The sequence below is a fragment of the Pseudorasbora parva genome, chromosome 12 (genome assembly GCF_024679245.1).
Source record: "Pseudorasbora parva isolate DD20220531a chromosome 12, ASM2467924v1, whole genome shotgun sequence".
Lineage (NCBI taxonomy): Eukaryota > Metazoa > Chordata > Actinopteri > Cypriniformes > Gobionidae > Pseudorasbora > Pseudorasbora parva.
In genome coordinates, this window is record NC_090183.1 from 22,901,604 (window position 1) to 22,922,468 (window position 20,865).

The window sequence follows — 20,865 nt, forward strand, 5'->3', positions numbered from 1 at the left end:
ACCTGAGAGAAATCCCAGTGGCCCAGAGAAAAACTGTCCCATTCACAACAAACCACATTCGCTAAGGAAATGCAGAGTATTTAGAAGAAAGTCTCTTGAAGAAAGAAAGAGTATTCTCAAGGAGAATGGAATTTGTTTCAAGTGCTGCACATCAGCTAGTCATCTTGCAAGAGACTGTAAGGCAACAGTAAAGTGCATGGAGTGTGACAGCGACCGACATCATGCTGCCATGCATCCAGGTCCACCACCTCAAGTCTACAGAAGGTCTACACCCCCACCAGACAATGGCGGGGAGGAAGAGGAGCATGCTAGCAGCAGCACAGCCATCTCCTCACACTGCACCCAGGTATGTGGTCCAGAGCGAACAGCAAGATCCTGCTCAAAGATCTGTCTGGTACGAATATACCCTCAAGGTCAACATGAGAAGGCAATCAACATGTACGTTATTCTGGATGATCAAAGTAACCGTTCACTGGTGCGATCAGATTTCTTCAAACTTTTCAATATCAAGGGCCAACCTTTCCCCTACTCACTGAAGACCTGTGCTGGATTGGTGGAGACGTCAGGCAGAAAGGCAGAGGGCTTCCAGGTCGAATCGCTTGATGGGCAGACTAGCCTATTGCTACCACCGCTAATTGAGTGTAATGACATTCTCAATGATCGCTCTGAAATACCAACGCCTGAAGCAGCCCGTTATCATCCACACTTACGAAGTGTAGCAGAACACATACCAGAACTCGACCCCAAGGCAGAAATCCTCATCTTGCTAGGCAGAGACATTGTGAGAGTCCATAAAGTCCGACAGCAAGTGAGCGGACCTCACAACGCCCCTTTTGCACAAAGACTGGATTTGGGATGGGTCCTGGTAGGAGACGTGTGCCTTGGGAATGCACACAAGCCAGCTGTGAGCGCGTTCAAGACAAGTGTGCTAGAGAATGGCCGACCCTCTATTCTAAGACCATGTGAAGGCTTCATGAAGCTGATTGAGGATGTGTCCCTTGGCAGGGAGCAGAAGAACAAACCACACAAGGCATCGTTAGAGTCCCTTGGACTAAAGGTCTTCAACGAGACCGAGTCTGACAACAAACCTGCCCATTCCATGGAGGACACAATCTTTTTGGAAATCATGGACCAAGAAATGTATAGAGATACGTCAAACAACTGGGTCGCTCCTCTCCCCTTTAGAGTTCCCCGTCAACGTTTGTCCAACAACCGTGAACAGGTGTTCACTCGCTTCACCTCCCTGGAGAAAACGCTGTGGAGAAAAACTGAAATGAGGGATCAGTTTCTAGAATTCATGAAGAAAATATTTGACAACAAACATGCAGAAGTGGCTCCGCCACTGGAGGAGAATGAAGAATGTTGGTACCTGCCTACTTTCGGAGTCTACCACCCGCAAAAGCCTGGAAGCATCCGTGTGGTGTTTGACTCCAGCGCAAAGTACTTTGACACATCCCTAAATGGTGTTCTTCTGTCAGGCCCAGACCTCAATAACTCACTCATTGGGGTGTTGATCCGCTTCCGCAAGGAACAGGTAGCAGTGATTGCTGACATACAGCAGATGTTCCACTGCTTTCTTGTCCGCAGAGACCACAGGAACTACCTGAGGTTTTTGTGGTACAGAGACAATGATATGTCTAAAGATATCATCGACTACAGGATGAGGGTCCATGTTTTCGGCAACAGCCCGTCACCATCTGTAGCCATCTACGGACTAAGGAGAGCCATCCATGAAGGTGCACACAAACATGGAAAAGACACAGTCCAGTTTGTCGAACGTCATTTTTACGTAGATGATGGGCTCATCAGTGTGCCAACTGAAGCTGAAGCCATTAGTCTCTTACAGAGAACACAGACCTCTCTCAGTGAGTCGAACCTGAGGCTTCACAAGTTTGCCTCAAACAGGGAAGCCGTCCTTCAGGCCTTTGCATCTGAGGACAGAGCAGCTAAGAAAGACCTCGACCTTAGCGGTGAAGCTACACCAGTGCAACGCAGTTTGGGACTGCTGTGGGAGACAGCATTAGACACATTCACATTCACAGCCTCAGAGCACAAGAAACCCTTCACTCGAAGGGGAGTCCTGTCAACAGTGAATAGCGTCTTTGATCCTTTAGGCATGGTTGCACCTGTAACTATTGAAGGCAAAAGTCTCTTGAGAGAACTCAGTGTCAACACATGTGACTGGGATGCTCCTCTTCCAGAACAAAAGCTGAAGCAATGGGAAGTATGGAGTGAGTCACTGCATGAATTAAGCAAGCTGCATATCCCACGTTCATACACAACAACGTCACTATCCAATGCTTTACACACGGAGCTATGTGTCTTCTCTGATGCATCCTCAAAGGCCATTGGAGTTGTGGCATATCTTAGGACCATTCAAGCTGAGGGACAAGTCGAAGTAGGATTTATCTTAGGGAAAGCTAAGTTGGCCCCACAGTCCGAACCTGCCATTCCTCGGTTGGAATTGTGTGCCGCAGTATTAGCCGTAGAAGTCGCCGAACTCATCCAAGATGAACTGGACATGAAGCTTGATGCAATCAAGTTCTTTTGTGACAGCAAGGTCGTGCTCGGATACATTCACAATCAGACAAAACGCTTCTATGTGTACGTTCATAATCGAGTCAGACGAATTCGTCAGTCCACAAGACCTGACCAATGATTCTATGTCAACACAGAGGACAACCCGGCTGACCACGCATCCAGGTCAGTGCCTTCGTCCCAACTGACAAAGACTATGTGGTTCACTGGACCAGCCTTTTTACACAAACCAGATCCATCTAACACGGATACAAGCCATACATTTGAACTTGTTAACCCAGAATCAGACATGGAAATACGACCTGAAGTGAGTAGTTTTCTTACTCGCATTCAAAACAGAGGACTTACCACCACACGGTTACAGCGCTTTTCAAGCATGCGCTCCCTCACCAGGGCTATTGCCCTACTCATCCACATAGCCAATGCTTACAGACACGACAAGTCCAGTGAATGTAAAGGATGGCACCACTGCAACCTCCCACGCACACCAGATGAGTTGTCTCAGGCAAGACACATCATCATCAGAGCCGCACAGGAAGACGTTTTTGCAAAAGAGCTCAGAGCTCTTGAGCTCGGACAAGCTGTAACCAAGGACAGTGCCCTTCATAAGTTCAGACCTGTTCTTGAAGGTGATCTGATTTGTGTCGGTGGCAGATTAAAACACGCTGACTTGAGCACTCAGGAAAAAAAACCCATCATCCTGCCCAAAACCAGCCATGTTTCTCTGCTGTTGGTGCGACAGTACCATGAAGAGGTAAAGCATCAAGGCCGCCACTTCACCGAAGGAGCCCTGAGAGCAGCGGGCTTCTGGGTCATAGGTGGAAAACGACTTATTGCCTCTGTCTTGCACAAATGTGTAGTGTGCCGAAGGTTGCGCCGCAGAACAGAGGAACAACTTATGGCAGACTTACCTCCAGAACGATTACACACTTGCCCACCCTTCACCTATGTAGGAGTGGATGTATTCGGACCATGGCAAATCGTCTCCAGACGTACACGAGGTGGACAGGCCCAAAGTAAAAGATGGGCAATGCTCTTCTGCTGTATGAGCTCCCGAGCTGTGCACATCGAGATCATCGAGTCCCTAGACACGTCCAGTTGCATTAATGCATTACGACGTTTCTTTGCCATACGGGGACCTGCGAAGCAGGTAAGATCAGACTGTGGAACAAATTTTGTAGCCGCTGCAAAAGAACTGGGACTGAGCCGACAACAACCTGACATCACAGTGCAGAACTTCTTGAGTCAAAAAGGGTGTTCATGGGTGTTTAATCCTCCTCATGCGTCCCATATGGGAGGATCATGGGAACGTATGATAGGCCTATCAAGACGGATCCTCGATGCAATCCTGCTCCAAGAGAACATTCAACTCACCCATGATGTCCTGTGCACACTCATGATGGAAGTGACTGCGATAATCAATGCCAGACCTCTCGTTCCAGTCTCCACTGACCCAGAGTCACCATTCATATTGTCCCCTGCAATGATACTTACCCAGAAGTTTGGGGTTGCCCCACCGCACGGAGACTTCACAGACAAGGATCTTCTCAGCAGACAATGGAAACAAGTCCAAGCTCTCGCTGACAGATTCTGGCGTCGCTGGCGTCAGGAGTTCCTCCCCACTCTGCAAGCCCGCCAGAAATGGCGGGATTCCCAACGAGACCTGAAAGAAGGGGACATTGTGCTCCTGAAGGACAGTCAAGCTGCACGTAACTCGTGGCCTATGGCGAGGATCACAGCTGTCTTCCCTGGGAGTGACAGCAAAGTAAGGAAAGTAGAGCTCAGGACTTCAGCTCAAGGTTCTGCAAAGGTGTTCTTGAGACCAGTGTCAGAAGTAGTTCTTCTTATGCCCAAAGACTAAGGTTCAGAGACATTTTATAGTTAATAGTGACCTTTAAGGTCAGACGGGGAGTGTTCTGCCTTTCAGGCATCTAAGTATAATTTTTATGCATTTAATTTTGATATACTTTCAGTTTCATGCAGACTTTTATTTTGACGTTTGTTTACTGAGTCAATACCGGAAGTAGGAAATCGCGTTAGATACGGCAGACTGTAATGAATGCAGATGTTCATTGCTCCAGTGAAAATGCATCCTTCCTGTTGATTCCCCAGTAGAAGCATCGCTTGTATGTATATAATCTTTGTTCTGACTGAGTTAACTTTAAAGCATATTGATTTTATGCTGTAAAATTAATGTTAATAGAAACTCTGTGGCTTAGCTAATTACAGTATCTTGCTGTTTGTTTCCTAGTTTCACTCTCTCGTCTCTCATCACTCATCTCATATGTATGGATTCAAAACAATGTGAAGAAAATAAATCTGCATACAAGGAACTCAGGATTTCTTCGTGTTCATGAATAGAGAGAGTTTAGCTCACTGTTTAGTTGGAGTTGCTACACCTCAGCGAGAACAGTACAACTGCACTGAAAGTAAAAGTACAAGTATTGTGTTATGTAGTCATTAAAGAAAGTCAAAAGTCTGAACATCATATTTCATTACCAAAATTTTATTTTGACTAATAGTCTAATTTTCACCTCACTCTGCAGGGTATTCTCACAAAAATGCGTATAAATAGTACGAGTGTGCAATGTCGTGGAATGTATACGCCAAAACTAATTTTGGCGTGTCTATGGCACGCTGTTTTTCGCGTGCATATGATACACATTTTATGGCGTATTATACATACGAACCCCCAACCCCACCACCCTAAACCTACCCAAGCGCGTGTCATATATACGCCATAAAGAGCGTATCATATGCACGCGAAAAACAGAGTATCATATGCACGCCAAAATGAGTTTTGGCGTATACATTCCACGACATTGCACACTTGTACTATTTATACGCATTTATGTGTGATCGGGTTGGGTAAGGAAAGTAATGCAACAGAATTGAATAGAAAGTTATATAATTAAATATTTAGTGTACCCAACTGAGAAAGCCAAAAGCCTAAGCCTTAAGGCAACATGGACGACGGTGGCAAGGAACCGAAACTCCATCGAGACATAATGGAGAAAAAACCTTAGGAGAAACCAGGCGCGAAAAACTGCGTAGCATTTGCACGCCAAAACTCATTTTGGCGTATCCATTCCACAAGATTTCACACTCGTACTATTGATACGCATTTCCATGAGATCGTGTTGGTATGTTCGAATATGAGCAGTCATTTTCGCCATCATCACACGGCTGTATTGCCAGAAGACGCGAATGAGAACTTTACTGCTGTCTGTTTAATGTCAAACAAAAGATAAGGACATCACTCACTGCTCTTGATTGAATAGCTTTTCTTTTAAATGTTTAAATGTTCTTTTAAGTTTAATAAGGATTAATCTTTAATTTAAACAGTTAAATATGCTGTTATTTTACATTTGATTATTTTATTCAGTTGCTGTACCTTTCTGCAGATACGTAGGCTGGTAGCCTACATTACATTTACATTTATGCATTTTGGCAGACGCTTTTATCCAAAGCAACTTACATTGCATTTTAAGGTACACATTTTATATTTCTGTCAGTTCTTGCTTTCCCTGGAAATTGAACCCATGACCTTGGCGTTGCTAGCACCACGCTCTACTGTTTGAGCTACAGGAAAGCTACATTATTATTTAATGTACACAAGAGTGAGGTCAAGTTAAAAAATTTAGTCAGAATATTATTTTATACTATGCATTGTTGCAATGTGCTAAATAAATATGTGCATAATTTGTAATTTATTTATTATTTGAAACTTTAATATTAATTTAAACAATTGCAATGCAGTGTAAAAGTTACACAGTCATAGCCATAAATGCAATGGTACTAATAATTGGCATAATAAATAAACAGCTTATATTGTAGAGCTTGTAGTATTAATTAATTAGTAACACATTGTCGGTTAAAAACAAGAAACATGTCTGGTAAATTTTGAAATCACCAGCCACAGTGGCCGGTGGACAAAAAAAATAAATTTCCATCCCTGCTGTGTATGTATAAATATATGTTACATTTGACAGCATAAATTTAAAGGCATTTAAAAAGAACATTAGATGACATCAAATGCCCGTTCACACTAAGAATGATAACTAAGACTATAATGATAATAACGTTCCCTATTTGTCACTTATTCAAAGTTGTGTCAATGTAGTGACAATAGGGGTTGTTTGGGTTGCCCCAAACACCTCATATATTTTTTAAAAGGCCAATGAGAATTGGTGCGTGGCATTTGAATGCCATTCCCCCTGACATGAGACTGAGACACTGTCCTGGCTATTTCAGAGGGGGTAGCACGTTGTAACATTCCCAATACCCCAAGTTGCCATAGTCTCCTGTACCACAAGGGCCGGTACTTTACTTACAATGGAGGTCACTTCAGCCATTTGTGATGCTCACATGCTCACTGTTGGTGCTCAGTGGAGCACAGGGGTCAGCATTGGCACCCTGACTGGTCTGCGGCTATGCAGCCCCTTAAAAAACAAACTGCGATACACTGTTTATTCTGACACCTTTATATTAGAAACAGCATTAACTTCTTGAGCAATTTGAGCAACAGCAGCTTGTCTGTTTGATCAGACCACACGGGTCAGCCTTCATTCCCCAAGTGAATGACTCTGTCGTTGGTTCACCACTGTTCCTCCCTTGGACCACTTTTGCTAGATACTGACAACTGCAGACTGGGAACACCCCACAAGGGCTGCGGTTTTGGAGATGCTCTGACACAGACGTCTAGCCACCACAACTTCAACTAATATATATACACTCACCTAAAGGATTATTAGGAACACCATACTAATATTGTGTTTGACCCCCTTACGTCTACGTGGCATTGATTCAACAAGGTACTGAAAGCATTCTTTAGAAATGTTGGACCATATTGATAGGATAGCATCTTGCGGTTAATCATCCATTTGTGGGATGCACATCCAGGGCACGAAGCTCCCGTTCCACCACATCCCAAAGATGCTCTATTGGGTTGAGATCTGATGACTGTGGGGCCCATTTTAGTACAGTGAACTCATTGTCATGTTCAAGAAACCAATTTGAAATTACTTAAGCTTTGTGACATGGGGCATTATCCTGCTGGAAGTAGCCATCAGAGGATGGGTAGATGGTGCTCATAAAGAGAGACATGGTCAGAAACAATGCTCAGGTGGGCCATGGCATTTAAGCAATGCCCAATTGGCACTAAGGGGCCTAAAGTGTGCCAAGAAAACATCCCCCACACCATTACACCACCACCAGCTGTGAGCTTGTGCAAATTGTAGCCTCTTTTTTCTATTTGTAGTGGAGATGAGTGGTACCCGGTGGGGTCTTTTGCTGTTGTAGCCCATCCGCCTCAAGGTTGTGCGTGTTGTGGCTTCATAAATGCTTTGCTGCATACCTCTAGCATCAACAAGGCAATTTCTCCCACAGGACTGCTGCATACTGGATGTTTTTCTCTTTTCACACCATTCTTTGTAACCCCTAGAAATGTTTGTGCTTAAAAATCCCAGTAACTGAGCAGATTGTGAAATACGCAGACTGGCCTGTCTGGCACCAACAACCATGTCACGCTCAAAATAGCTTAAATCACCTTTCTTACCCTTTCTGACATTCAGTTTGGAGTTCAAATGATTGTCTTGAGCAGGAACACCCCTAAATGCACTGAAGCAACTGCCATGTGATTGGTTGATTAGATAATTGCATTAATGAGAAATTGAACAAGTGTACCTAATAATCCTTTATGTGAGTGTGTGTGTGTGTGTGTGTGTGTGTGTGTGTGTGTGTGTGTGTGTGTGTGTGTGTGTATATATATACACACACAGATCACAGAACTGTGTATAACAGAAACAGAAGCAAACGTGCAAATCTCAGACACCCTCTCTCTATCACATTGGGTGAGAAGAGAGGGAGGGTTAGGGTTGTTTTATGATGACATGATTATTATACTGTATGAATTGTTATGTATATTCTATCCCCTAATACTAGCCCAATCCTCAAACAAAACAGAATTTTAAATTTACATTTTAAAATACATAAATAATAATAATAATAATAATAATAATAATAATAATAATAATAATAATAATTTTGTATGATTTATAAGCTGTTGTCCTCATGAGCAAGGTCAAAATTGTCTGGTATTATTATCCATGTGAGGACATTTTGTCACACACATCTTGCAGGATGAGCAAGTCTTTTGAGTCTGCAGAGGGTCTAGACAACCAGCAGGAGGCGCTTAGTAGATCAAATCTATTCATCACTGTTTTGACAGCCCCCTCTCTTGCGCATAACGTTTGGACGGGTGGTCTTGGTATGACCTCACTGAAGCAGAAGACATAGCTCTACTTCAGTGTTATAGACCCAAGAGAAAATATTTTAAATAAAACCGCTGCAATGAGGATGAGTCACATGATCTGTAGGAGGAAACTAGGGATTGGGATATGAACAAAGTTCATAGTTCAATAAGTCAGAACACCAAATTTAGATATACATAAAACTGGGGATAGTCAGTTGCCCGTTTAACATCAGCTACATAATAATAATAAATAAAAATATTATATATATATATATATATATATATATATATATATATATATATATATATATATATATATATATATATATATATATATAGATAAATAAATAAATAAATCAATAAATAAATATAAATAAAAAAAATCACACATTCTTTGGGGATTTCTGGTTTTAACCTGATCTGAGGTTTTATAGAAAACCAAAATCAAGCAAATCAAAATATACTTCAAAAACTACAAAATATTCTGCAAGTGTTCACATGCTCTTAAATGTCAGATCAAGGAGAAACAATTGGAAGGAAGGATGTGAGACAAGCTGGTGTGAGGTCACTTCCTCCCCCCTAAAAAACTGAATGAACAGGAAGGAGCCTAATCTGTCACACTCACAACAAAACTATAGTTAGATGTTGCCCTCCCAGCTCTACTCTTTATACTATATTGTAGTATACTAGTTGTATGTATAGTGCCAGCTACAGAATATACAGCTGTTAGATAGTACTGTAATTGTACATAAAAGTAACTTCCTTATGGATAAGTGAATACAAAATAAAATAAAATAAAATAAAATAAAATAAAATAAAATAAAATAAAATAAAATAAAATAAAATAAAATAAAATAAAATAAACCTATTCCAAGATAATTGTTTCACACAAAGTCATATGTTTGAGATGACACGGGGGTAAATAAATAACAGAATTTCCATTTTTGGGTGCCTTTAAGTTTAAAGTGTTACACGGAGTGATAGAAAATAAACAAATGAAGCTATAAAGCAAATATGGTAGATGTACAAATGATGTGCTTTGGGGTTCTGCACAAGCCAAGCATCTTTGATTTAGATAAATTGTGACACTAAAACTGGTTTTAGGTAATTAGAATTCAGTCTAATTTTTACTAATAGAAAATATATACACGCACGCACGCATGCACACACACAGTGTCTTTTAGGTATTAGATCATTCTTGGCTGCAGCTGTTCTTTCCTCTATTTTTTACCATTTACAGGAACTCCTCTGGCCCAGAGATCTTCCACATGTGTGATGTGTGCCATTTCTTCTGTGTGTTCTGTCAATGTTTGGTTGTGTACATGGTCGTGACGTATATGTCTGAGTTGTTTTTGTGTGTGCAGGGGTGTGTGTGTTGTTGCACATATGCTTAAAGGGGTGAGAAAGTGGAGTTTGGATGACTTTAATCAAACCCAAATGTGTGAGCTGTTTTAACAGGCCCTTTACCCTTTCTCATGTCCAACACTGTATCTTCCAAATGATGGAGCTCCATTAAGTATCTTGTTAAAGACTGACAGGATGCTAGATTTTAACATTTTAAACAGTTTTTTTTTAATCCAACTTTTGAGGTTTCTTTTTAAATATTAACTCTTAGGCAATTCCTAGATACCAGAATGCATTTTCACAGGTAGTACTAACAAATATTATATTTGCCTGCTATCATGCCGGAACCCTGATCAACTAGCTGTCAGCATAAAACCAGTTATGTGTTCCTGCCTTGGGAACCCGTTCCCCGGAAAGGCCTAAAAGGGGCCTCCACCTGACAACCGTCGAGGCTGACTGTTAAGGTAGCTGAGAACCGAAACTCGTTTCCTCAGGAAGGCCTAATAAGGCCTACAACCTGAAAGCATGTTATTCCAGCAAGCCGATCGTCCAGGCTTGGGGTTTCGCCCTCACGGAGACTGCTAGCAATTTGTGCAAACCATCAGAGGTGAGTTTACCCTCAGGGAGGCCCAGTAGGCCTGGTGAGGCTTACTACCTGCTAGCAGACCATTGCTAGGAGTCGAGTGACTGAAGACCAGGAATATGTCCTCAGGGGAGGACAGGTGAAGCCTGCTATCCAACGACAAATCCCTCAGGGAGGCCAGATGAGGCCTACTACCTGACAGCGAGCTATCTGGGAGGCCTCGCAAGGCCTACTACCCTTTGGCAATCCATGCTAACTGTCACAGGGACTGAGACCAGGGAAATTGTCCTCAGGGAAGCCTAGTGAGGCAACTACTGCCTGATAGCAGAACATGCTAGTCGCAAACATCCAAAACCAAAGAGCTGGCCTCCAGGGAGGCCTGGTGGGGCCTACTACCTGCTAGCAATTCATGCTTACTGTCACAGAGACTGGAACCGGAAACTGGCCCTCAGGGAGGCCTGGTGAGGCCTACTATCTGCTAGAAGCGCATGCTAGCTGTCCAGTGACTGATGCCTAGGAACACCCCCTCAGGGGAGGCCAAAAGAAGCCTGCTATGGCAGTTCCTCAGGGAGGCCTAGTGAGGCCTACCACCTGATAGCGGTCGACACCAGTTGTCGGGGTAGCTGGAGACTGGGAAATTGTTCACATAGCAAGATCTGCTAGCTACCTGAGCGTCCAAAAGCGGGAACTCCCACAGGGAGTCCTGGTGAAGCCTGCTACCAAGTGGCAAACATTCAGGAAGGCCTGGTGAGGCATACTACCTGGACTACAGTTGTGCCTGCTGCCAGAGCGTGCTGTTCCAGAAGCCCGCTTCCAGGGAAGCCTGGTGAAGTCTACTACTCGGCAGCGATCCTACAGGGAGGTCTGGAGAAGCCTACTATCTGCGACCCCGGGCTGAGAGTAGCTTGTCGGCTGGCTGACGAAGAACTGGATATCCAGTAGACACCTGGGGACTCATCCCCAGGGAGGCCATAAAGGGCCTACTAGTTGACGAGGTTTCTGCTGCAGCCGGCATCGTTGGGGAGAACCCTCTCCGGCACACATGGGACTCTCTTTCAAGGAGGCCTGCTGAGGCCTACCACCTGTCTTAGAGTCAACTGCCCGGACTTCCAAAGCTGGCTGCTCACAGCCAGCTGGCCTTCATAAGACCCTACAGGGACCTACAGGGCCCTATGGTGTCCTCCAACGATCCCGTGATTCCTGAAACCTCACCGCGGAGCATGAAGTTTCACAAAACATACAATGTTAATGTTTCCCTTACAATGGGGACTTACCAGCTCACCTCCGGTGCGCAATGGTATCCATGCATAAACTTTATCCACAGCATATATGCTTAGGAGCGCCACTGCCTGAGGGGGGCATCATCATCACGGGCCCACACCTAGGCTGGATGTAAGAAGTGCCTGGGAAGACGATGCAGAATAGGAGTGAAGGCCAGTTGTAATTATTTTCTCCCCCACAACGGGAGGACCCTTTCATCCACACCAACCTTGTTGTGATGCACCGTTCCTCTTCTCTGGGAGTCTGCCTTTTTGCACCCCACCCTCGACCGCGAGGCGCACGAGAGACGATGTTGGCCTCGGGCCCCGTCACCGGTCTTATGATCATGATGCCTCCTGCCTGACTGGGACCGGGATCTCACCGGTATGCGGGTTCTCAGACACTGCCGCACTTCAGATAGATCTCATCAGTCGCCAGATCGCCAGAAAGAACATCCCTCTCGTGACAATCGGCGAGCCCCATCCGAGGAAACCATGACGTGTCCGCGCTCAGTCTCGGTGTGAGCAGGAACACATCACTGGTCTCAGATGCAAAAACCCTCTTCCCTAAAGAAGAGAGCCAGACAACAGCGGACCGAGCTCGGATTGAAAAAAAAACGCTCACATTGCACACAAACAAACAAGCAACTCCAAAAGAGCATAACTGTACATGCTTTTAATCCCAGGCAGTAAACAAATTAATTGGATTACCTTTTGACTTGAAGTATTCAGACAAAACAGTTCCTTAAGACGAAGAAGCTGGTGTCATGTTTGCAAAGTGCCCTTATGTAGTTCCTGGTCGGACCTTGATAACATCATAGGCTGTCGCCGGTCAATAGGATGCCGTGATTCGATAGTAGTTCAGATACCTTTTTAATGCTGAAGGCGTTCCCTGTAGCGTCAGCTGACAAAGCACAAGTTCCCTTTCGAAAGGGAACTTTGTCAGAGTGGCCCCATATTTAAGACAGAAATGAAAACAAGGCTGTGAGGGAAGTACAGTGAGTTGAATGGATTTTACTGTAGTTTAATAACACTGATTGTTCCGCAGACAAATCTTATATTTTCAAAAGACTTTCAGTAAGCAAAAAGTTGAAAGTTGTGAGATTTGAATCTATAGGATCTTTATGCAGCACATTGCTTTTTTTAAAGACTGTAGGTCTATCCCTTTACAGGTTGTTTTTTTTTGTACACAGAAAAAATACATATTGGTAGGTGTGCAAGGTTTTACACTATGAAAATATTCTACATTTATATCAGGTTAAAGGTAGGGTAGGTAAGAATGATCTAAAACACTTTTGTGCAAATTTGTTTAAACTTTCTTTATATGTCAATACATAATTAAAATGTGAGTACTCTGAAAAAGAGAGTATAAAAATCCAGTGACTCTAGACTTTTTAATCTGTAATAAACACAGCTCATTATTTTCGTCCAGGTCGAAACAAGGGATTGGCTTGGGTGACTGTCACTCTCTCTCGCTACCATGGCTACCACTGCTTTTGCTACAGGATCTGCCCACATGCGCACACGCAGAGATAATGGCAGAGAAAGAGCATTCAAAATTCACAGTGCCGGGTTTTGCAGTCAGAGAAGGCAAACAATGCAAAAAAAAAGAAGACAAATGCAAGAAAAGGCAACAAGGGACCTCAATGGGCTGAAAAACATCTCGGGTTATGAATATAACCCATGTTCCTTGAGAGGGAACGAGACACTGCGTCATCAAAGATGACACTTCGGGGAACGCCCTTAGCGTGACGCCACTGAAGCTTGAATTAAAAAAGGCCAATCCTGATTGGTGTTGCGTCATGACGTAGCGAGTGACGGCATATCCGGAGGTATAAAGGGACGCCGGCACAAGCAGTGTTAGCTTGCTGTGATGAAGCGAGCGCTCTGACGATAGGCATGGCTATGAGACGCAGTGTCTAGTTCCCTCTCAGGGAACATGGGTTATATTCATAACCCGAGACGTTCCCTTTATCGAGGGAACTCGCACTGCATCATCGTAGATGACGCTTCGGGGAACGAATACCCACTACGCCACGCCCATCGAAACCCCCTGGTGTGAACCAATTCTGGGCACACTCAGGAGGCGAGCACTCTGGCGCCTGGCGTCACCGGGAGGTGCAGACTGTAATGCCTAATGAAGGTGTGCGGAGTGGCCCACCCGGCCGCTTCACAGACTTCCTGCAAAGAGGCTCCCGAAATGAGGGCTACCGAAGAGGCCATGCCCCTGGTAGAATGAACCCTCGCGGCTATAGGTGAAGGCAGATTGCGCACCTGATAGGCCGTGGCTATTGCCTGGACAATCCAGTTACTGATAGTCTGTTTTGCCGAAGGCAGCCCTTTCTTGGGTGGATCTAAACACACCAACATCTGGTCTGACTTCCTCCACTGGGCAGACTTCTCCAATAAATCCTCAATGTCCGCACCGAGCAGAGGAGGTGAAGTCTGTCCTCTTCTGCCGTCACATGAGGCTGGGGATGGAATGCCTGGAGAACCACCGACCGTGCCGTGTTAGATGGTACCTTGGGTAAATTATCAGGGGTTGGACGCAAGATGGCCTTAACTCCACCTGGGGCAAACTCCAAGCAATTTGGCGTGACTGCCAATGCTTGGAGGTCCCCCACTCTCCTCAGAGAAGTGATGGAAGGAGAAAAGCCACCTTAAGCGTGGGGTTCTTGGCCACAGCCAGCTCCAGCGGCTGGAAGGGGGCCTCAGCCAACCCCTCGATCACTACTGCCAGGTTCCAGGTCGGAACCCTGGAATGAGCCACAGGCCTCATCCTCCGCGTCCCTCGGAGGAACCGTACAACCAAATGGTGCCTTCCCAGTGGTCCCTCACCTATAGGTGTGTGGAAAGCCACAATGGCTGCCACATACACCTTAAGTGTGGACGAGGTAAGCCCCGGCAGAGAAACGATCTTTGAGAAACTCCAGCACTGAAGCTACTGCGCAGTTAACTGGCCTCACGTTCTCTACACCAAGTGGAAAACAATTCCACTTCAGGTTGTAAAGCCTCCTCTTGGAAGTAGCTCTGGAGCTGAGCAGGGTCTCAACGACACCTGCTAACAGACCCTCCTCTATGAGCAGCTTCTACCTCCTCCCCTCAGGGACCAGACCCATAGGTTCAAAACTCCGGCTGGGGGCTGGAATATCGTGCCCCCTGCCTGAGTCAGCAGGTCCCTCCTCAGAGGGATCTGCCATGGAAGGCCGTCTAGCAGGTCTATGATGTCGGAGAACCATACTCTGGATTGTCACTGGGGTGCTACGAAGAGCAGGCTGACGCCCTCCCGGCGGACTCGCTCCAGAACTCCCGGAAGCAGAGCAATTGGGGGAATACATACAGATGCAGCCTCGGCCACATCTGTGTCATGGCATCCAGGCCCAAAGGAGCCTTGGTCTTCAGCCACCACTGTAGGGGTCTCATGTGGAGCAGGCCAAACGGAATCACGCTGGACGCTGCTGCCATGAGACCCAGCAGTCTCTGGAACTGCTTAACAGTGAGGCTGCGGGCTAGCTCTACTCCGGAGACCTCCACCAGTATGGACTCGATACGTGCAGGGAACATTGTGCCCGCATCGTTGTCGAGTCCCATACGACTCCCAGGAACGTAGTCCCTTGGGAGGGCGTTAACACCCTTTTTTGTCGAGTCTCCCCCTCCAAGCACCTCATATGGGCCAGAACGACATCTCGATGCCGAACCGCCATATTGTACGACCTGAATGAGCCAGTCATTGATATAATTGAGTACACAATGCCCTGGAGTCTTAACGGAGCCAGAGCCACATCCATGCACTTCGTGAAGGTGAGGGGTGAAAGAGCTAGGTCGAATGGAGAACCCGATATTGGTAAGCTTCGCACCCGAAAGCGAACCTCAGGACCTCCTGTGGGCAGGAAGGATGGGGACACGGAATATGCGTCTATAGATACATCGTGACGAACCAGTCCTCGAACTGGATCTGCTCACGATGGGATAGTGAGCGTCTTGAACCTGAATCTCCTCAGAGAACGGTTCAAGTACCTTAGATCTAATAATAGACGCACCCCTCCATCCTCTTTCGGAACCACGAAGTAGCGACCGTAAAAGCCGGACTCCTTGTCTGGCGAAGGGATACACTGTATAGCCTCCTTTACCATTAGGGAGCACAATTCCTGTTCCATAACCTGCCACTGGGCTGGGCACATCACTATTCAGGCCACACTGATGAACCCAGGTGGCGGAACGCTGAACTGCAGTCTGTACCCTTTGCCCACGGTACAGAGGGCCCCAGCAGATATATTCGGGAGCATAATCATGCGCCGAGATATTCTACTAGGGGAACCAGCCTCTCAAGGCTGGTCTTTGGTACCCACTGAGCCTCCTGCCCGACCCCCTGAAGTCGGGGAGGATTTTTCGGGGTGCGAACGCGTTCGCTGCCCAGCTGCAGTCTTTCTAGAGGCGGCTAGAGCAGCATGCCTTTCGCTGGAGCGTCGTAGACGGCGGATCGCAGCATCGACTTCCAGAAAACTCCACAGAGGAGGCAACCTTGATCGCTCCCCGGGAGAGGGGCTTCATCTGACTCGACAGGGCCGCTTAGGGCGGCCACTGTGAATCCTTAGATGAAAAAGCCCAGTGAACACAATTTGGATGATAGGCTGATAATCTAACTCCTCAAAGTCAGATAAATCCCATTTATTTCCTCAGAATTAAATGCCCCTAATCACCCCTCAAGTGAACATGGTCTGAATGAAAGACTGAATAAATATATCCAACTCCTCAAAGTCAGATAATGTTTAATTTTAATTCCTCAGAATTAAATGCAGCCATAATCTCCAGACGATACTGTTTACATATGTATTTAACGAATCGTCATCTACACGCTGCCTGTAACGCATGGCTGTACGCTGCAAGATATCTCTCAACAAAGACAGCCAGCACTCTCAGGAGCTGACTGCATGCCTCGCGCCAAACAGTATCACATGTACAGCGATAGCGTGTGTTCAATTTTGTAATCGAGCCTTGCATTAAGAGGTGGCGAGCTCTCTTTTACTTCACCCTGTCGACGCTGAGCACATCTCATTCCTCGGAATCAGATCGCTCAAGCATCTGGTTCTCCACCCCGGGGAAGAGCCGCATCGCGGGCTTCCGCACGGGGACAGAGAACACCGGGTTACTACAGGCAGCCCCCTCAGGGACTGTCCACCCCTATTTGAGGAATGAAGCAGTGTGTTTGGTGCTTACGTCACCCGCCTCGATGCTGACTACATCTAATTCCTCAGAATCAGACAGCTCAAGCATCGGGTTCTCCACCCCGGGGGAAGAGGCCACAGTGCGGGCTTCCACGCAGGGACGGAGAACATCTGAACTGTCAGCAGGGACTGAGAAAGTGCCTCAGCAGCCCCAAGACCCGCTGACAAGTTCATATGCGAGCCTACTGATCTGCCGCCGCGCTGCCTCAACAGATGCAGGACAAAACTACGAGGCTCACGAGCCTGCCACATAAAACTCATCTGGACAAACAACACCAAATAGACAAACAATTCAACACAGAGCGCTAACGCTGAAGAGCAGAAAGCTAACACTGCTTATGTCGGCATCCCTTTATACCTCTGGGTATGCCGTCACTCGCTACGTCAATGACGCAACACCAATCAGGATTAGCCTTTTTTCATTTAAGCTTCAGTGGCATCACGCTAAGGGCGTTCCCCGAAGTGTCATCTACGATGACGGAGTGCGAGTTCCCTCGATAAAGGGAACGACTCATTGTTGGCTGTATTACTGCTGGACAGGTAATCTTTCATTTTGGTTTATGTTTTAATGAAGCATGTATCACTAGCACATGTAGCTGCCTAATATAGCTAACATAACATTACATAAAGTTACATTTTTTACACTTAGCCATTAATAGAGATGATTAAAAACTCAATATGCTTAGCGCAAGTTGATCGCTCTCGTGTTGAATTTCGCAAAATGTAACTTTAGATAACAAAAGGCATGTGTAAAAGCTAGTACACCGCATCCAGGAACTTTTTTATGAACTAAGTTAGCTTTAGCTACTACTAATCAACAATGCTTTCATCGTGGAAACTATTACATGCAAAACATAGTATATGGTATGAATCTTATCGAAATTCATCTTTATCACATTATAACTGATGTTATTGGAAAATCATGTATCAATGCTACCCGTTTTTAGCTTTGCCTCATAAATATAACTAGCTTGTTACCAAATCAAACAAAAATATATTTTAAACTTTACCACTATCTGTATTCTCTACTGACAAAGTTAGACAGTTACAGTTACGCCGAATTCACACTGCACGCGTAAGCAGGGCGTAGGCAGCGCCGAAGCAGCGCGTGTATAAAGCAGTAGCAGCGCGCACACTTTTTGCTTTCACACAGGCAGCGTTTGTCGCGCGCAGTTATCACACGCAGTTGTGTACAGAGTACTCTATAATGGATAAGTTTGCATTTCTCTTTAATGTATTTGAAATGGAAATAAAGCAAAGATTTATTGCTTCTTTAATAAGCAATAATTATTAAATTATTGCTTATTAAAGCTAATTTTATTTTTTAAAATCGTTTCACTTGTTTCTGATGTTTTTTTTATTTCGTTTAGTGCCAGTTTTTGATAGAAGAAAGGCAATCGCACTATATGTCCATGAAAAGCACACTGCTAAAAAGAGAAACTTCAGGAAATTGTCTTGGAATTTACATGCATTACCCATCATAAACCTCTTAAAGATAATTCATAAATGACTGTAATAACTAAGAGGAAACTTCTTAATGATATATTGTAGGCTAAATTAGCAAATTATCTAAAAACTTTTTTTTTAAAATGACAAAATAACGCACATCATAGTCTATCTACATTTCTATACTGTATGTGTGCTATATTAATGTGTGTACATTCTATTTACCTATCCATATTTAGTTTAAAATTACATATTTAATCCAAAAGCACTTTAAAATGACTTATCATCAGCACCAAGAGCCGCTCACGCTTACCAATTCCTCCCATGCTTTTTCATTTACTTGCAAGTCTTTATAAAGCAAATTGTGTGGATCATAGAGAACTGTGTGCTTCTCAACCTTCACGATGAGACAAGTGTCATGTCTTTCCAGGTGCACTCTGAAGAACACTGCCTGTGACACCACGTGCTTTTGTTTATTGTTTCTGTTTTTATACCCGCATATAGTTATAATATATACATAATTTATTCATATTTAATTTAAGCTAAACTGGCATATATTATTTAAAATTAGTTTTGTAGTTCAGGCAAAAACTTATGGCAGTGACTTCGGTTTTTGTGTAGAACTTTTTTTTTTTTTTCACAGCGTCGGATGTCATATGGTGACTGAGAAACACACGGAACACTTCACTAATTTATTTCATGGTTAAATGTTAACCAGGTTAATTTTGATCAGAACAATGTACTGTGGCTTTAATTCATCGTGAGCAGCGCGTCAAAAATAGAGCCGGCGCCGAAACGATCGCGGCACTGACGCTTCTGCTCTGTTCCTGCTACGCGCCACTGCGCTGCCTCTGCTGCCGGTGTGAATGCACTCATCTGTTAACATGAGCGCCGAAAAAAATACGCGCTGCTTACGCCCTGCTTACGCGTGCAGTGTGAAGCCGGCGTACTGTGGCAGCCGGGAAATAAAAGTAGCATACTGTTTCACCTCTTTGTAAACTTTGTTTCAATGCATGCGAGTGCTGCCGTATGTTGAATATGACCAGTCGTTTTCTCCATGATCACACGAGTGTAGAGTCAGAAGACGCGAATGAGGACGCATGCGCTGTGAGAAGATCTGTCCCTGTGCATCATCCGAAAACGTGCAAATATTAAATTCTCTTTCAAGTCTTGCGTTTGAATGGACAAACTCACACTAGAAGTATGTCTTGATAAGTGCCCTAGCAGACACAGTCTGTATGCCTTAAGTGAACTGTATATAGTTGAGAAAGATGATGACACAGCATTTGGTCCTAAAGGGGCAGTAGCCTTTACTGCTCTGTTTAATGTCAAACTAAATATAAGGACATCACTCACTCCTTTTGATTAAATAGCTTTTGTAAGTTTAATAAGGATTAATCTTTAATTTAAACAGTTAAATATGCAGTATTTACATTTGATTACTTTATTCAATTTCTATACCTTTCTGCAGGCCAGTAGGCCTGTATATTATTATTTAATGTACACACAAGTGAGGTCAAGTCCTTGAGGTCATTTTATTTTATACTGTGCATTGTTGCAATGTGCTAAAAAAATATTTGCATAATTTGTAATTGATTTATTATTTAAAACTTTAATATTAATGTATGCAATTGCCATAATTTCTTTCGGCATTTCAGTTTTTGGCCTTGGTTTCCTTGTTGTCAGTTTCGGCCGAGAATTTTGATTTCGGTGAATCCCTACTGACAATGCTCTCCTTGGTATGTCGTCACCACGCTTCAGAAGATTCCAAAACTAATAGTTTCATTGTTGGGACTAAAAACCTTAAACTGAAAGCCATAAAAGACCACAAATCATCCAAATGTATAAGAGAGAGAAAATGTCAGTATTTCATTGACACTTGATATTAAATAAACTGCTTAAGTAATTTAGAGCTTGTATTTTTAATTTTCACATGCAGTTACACATTGTCGTTTAAAAACAAGAAATTTTGAAATCCACCAACCACAGTGGCCGGTGGACAAAAAAGTTAATTTCCACGTGATTCTGACATGATGTCACTACATGCACTCTGCTTGCTGTCTGTGCATTCATGTATTTGGGGGCGTGGCTTTGGAAAGAGCCCAGAAGGGAGAAGGTGGAGTGAATGAAAATAATAAGCTGTCATTAAAACAGTTGTGACGTCTATAGACACTCAATTTTACTTTCTTTTAATTACATTTTAATTATGTATTGATA

General features: G+C 44.3%; 1 protein-coding gene across 3 annotated transcripts in view; it reads right to left on the reverse strand.

The window, feature by feature from the left end:
• The window catches only part of septin9b (septin 9b), a 127,157-nt gene that overhangs the window by 50,859 nt on the left and 55,433 nt on the right, over positions 1-20,865 (reverse strand). The window contains exon 1 of one of the 3 annotated variants that reach the window (XM_067459509.1): positions 12,689-12,707. The exons of the other annotated variants lie outside the window; for them this stretch is intronic. The gene's annotated coding sequence lies outside the window, so the exon portion shown is untranslated. Of the gene's footprint in view, positions 1-12,688; positions 12,708-20,865 lie in introns of those variants that run through there. 3 annotated transcript variants of the gene reach the window in all.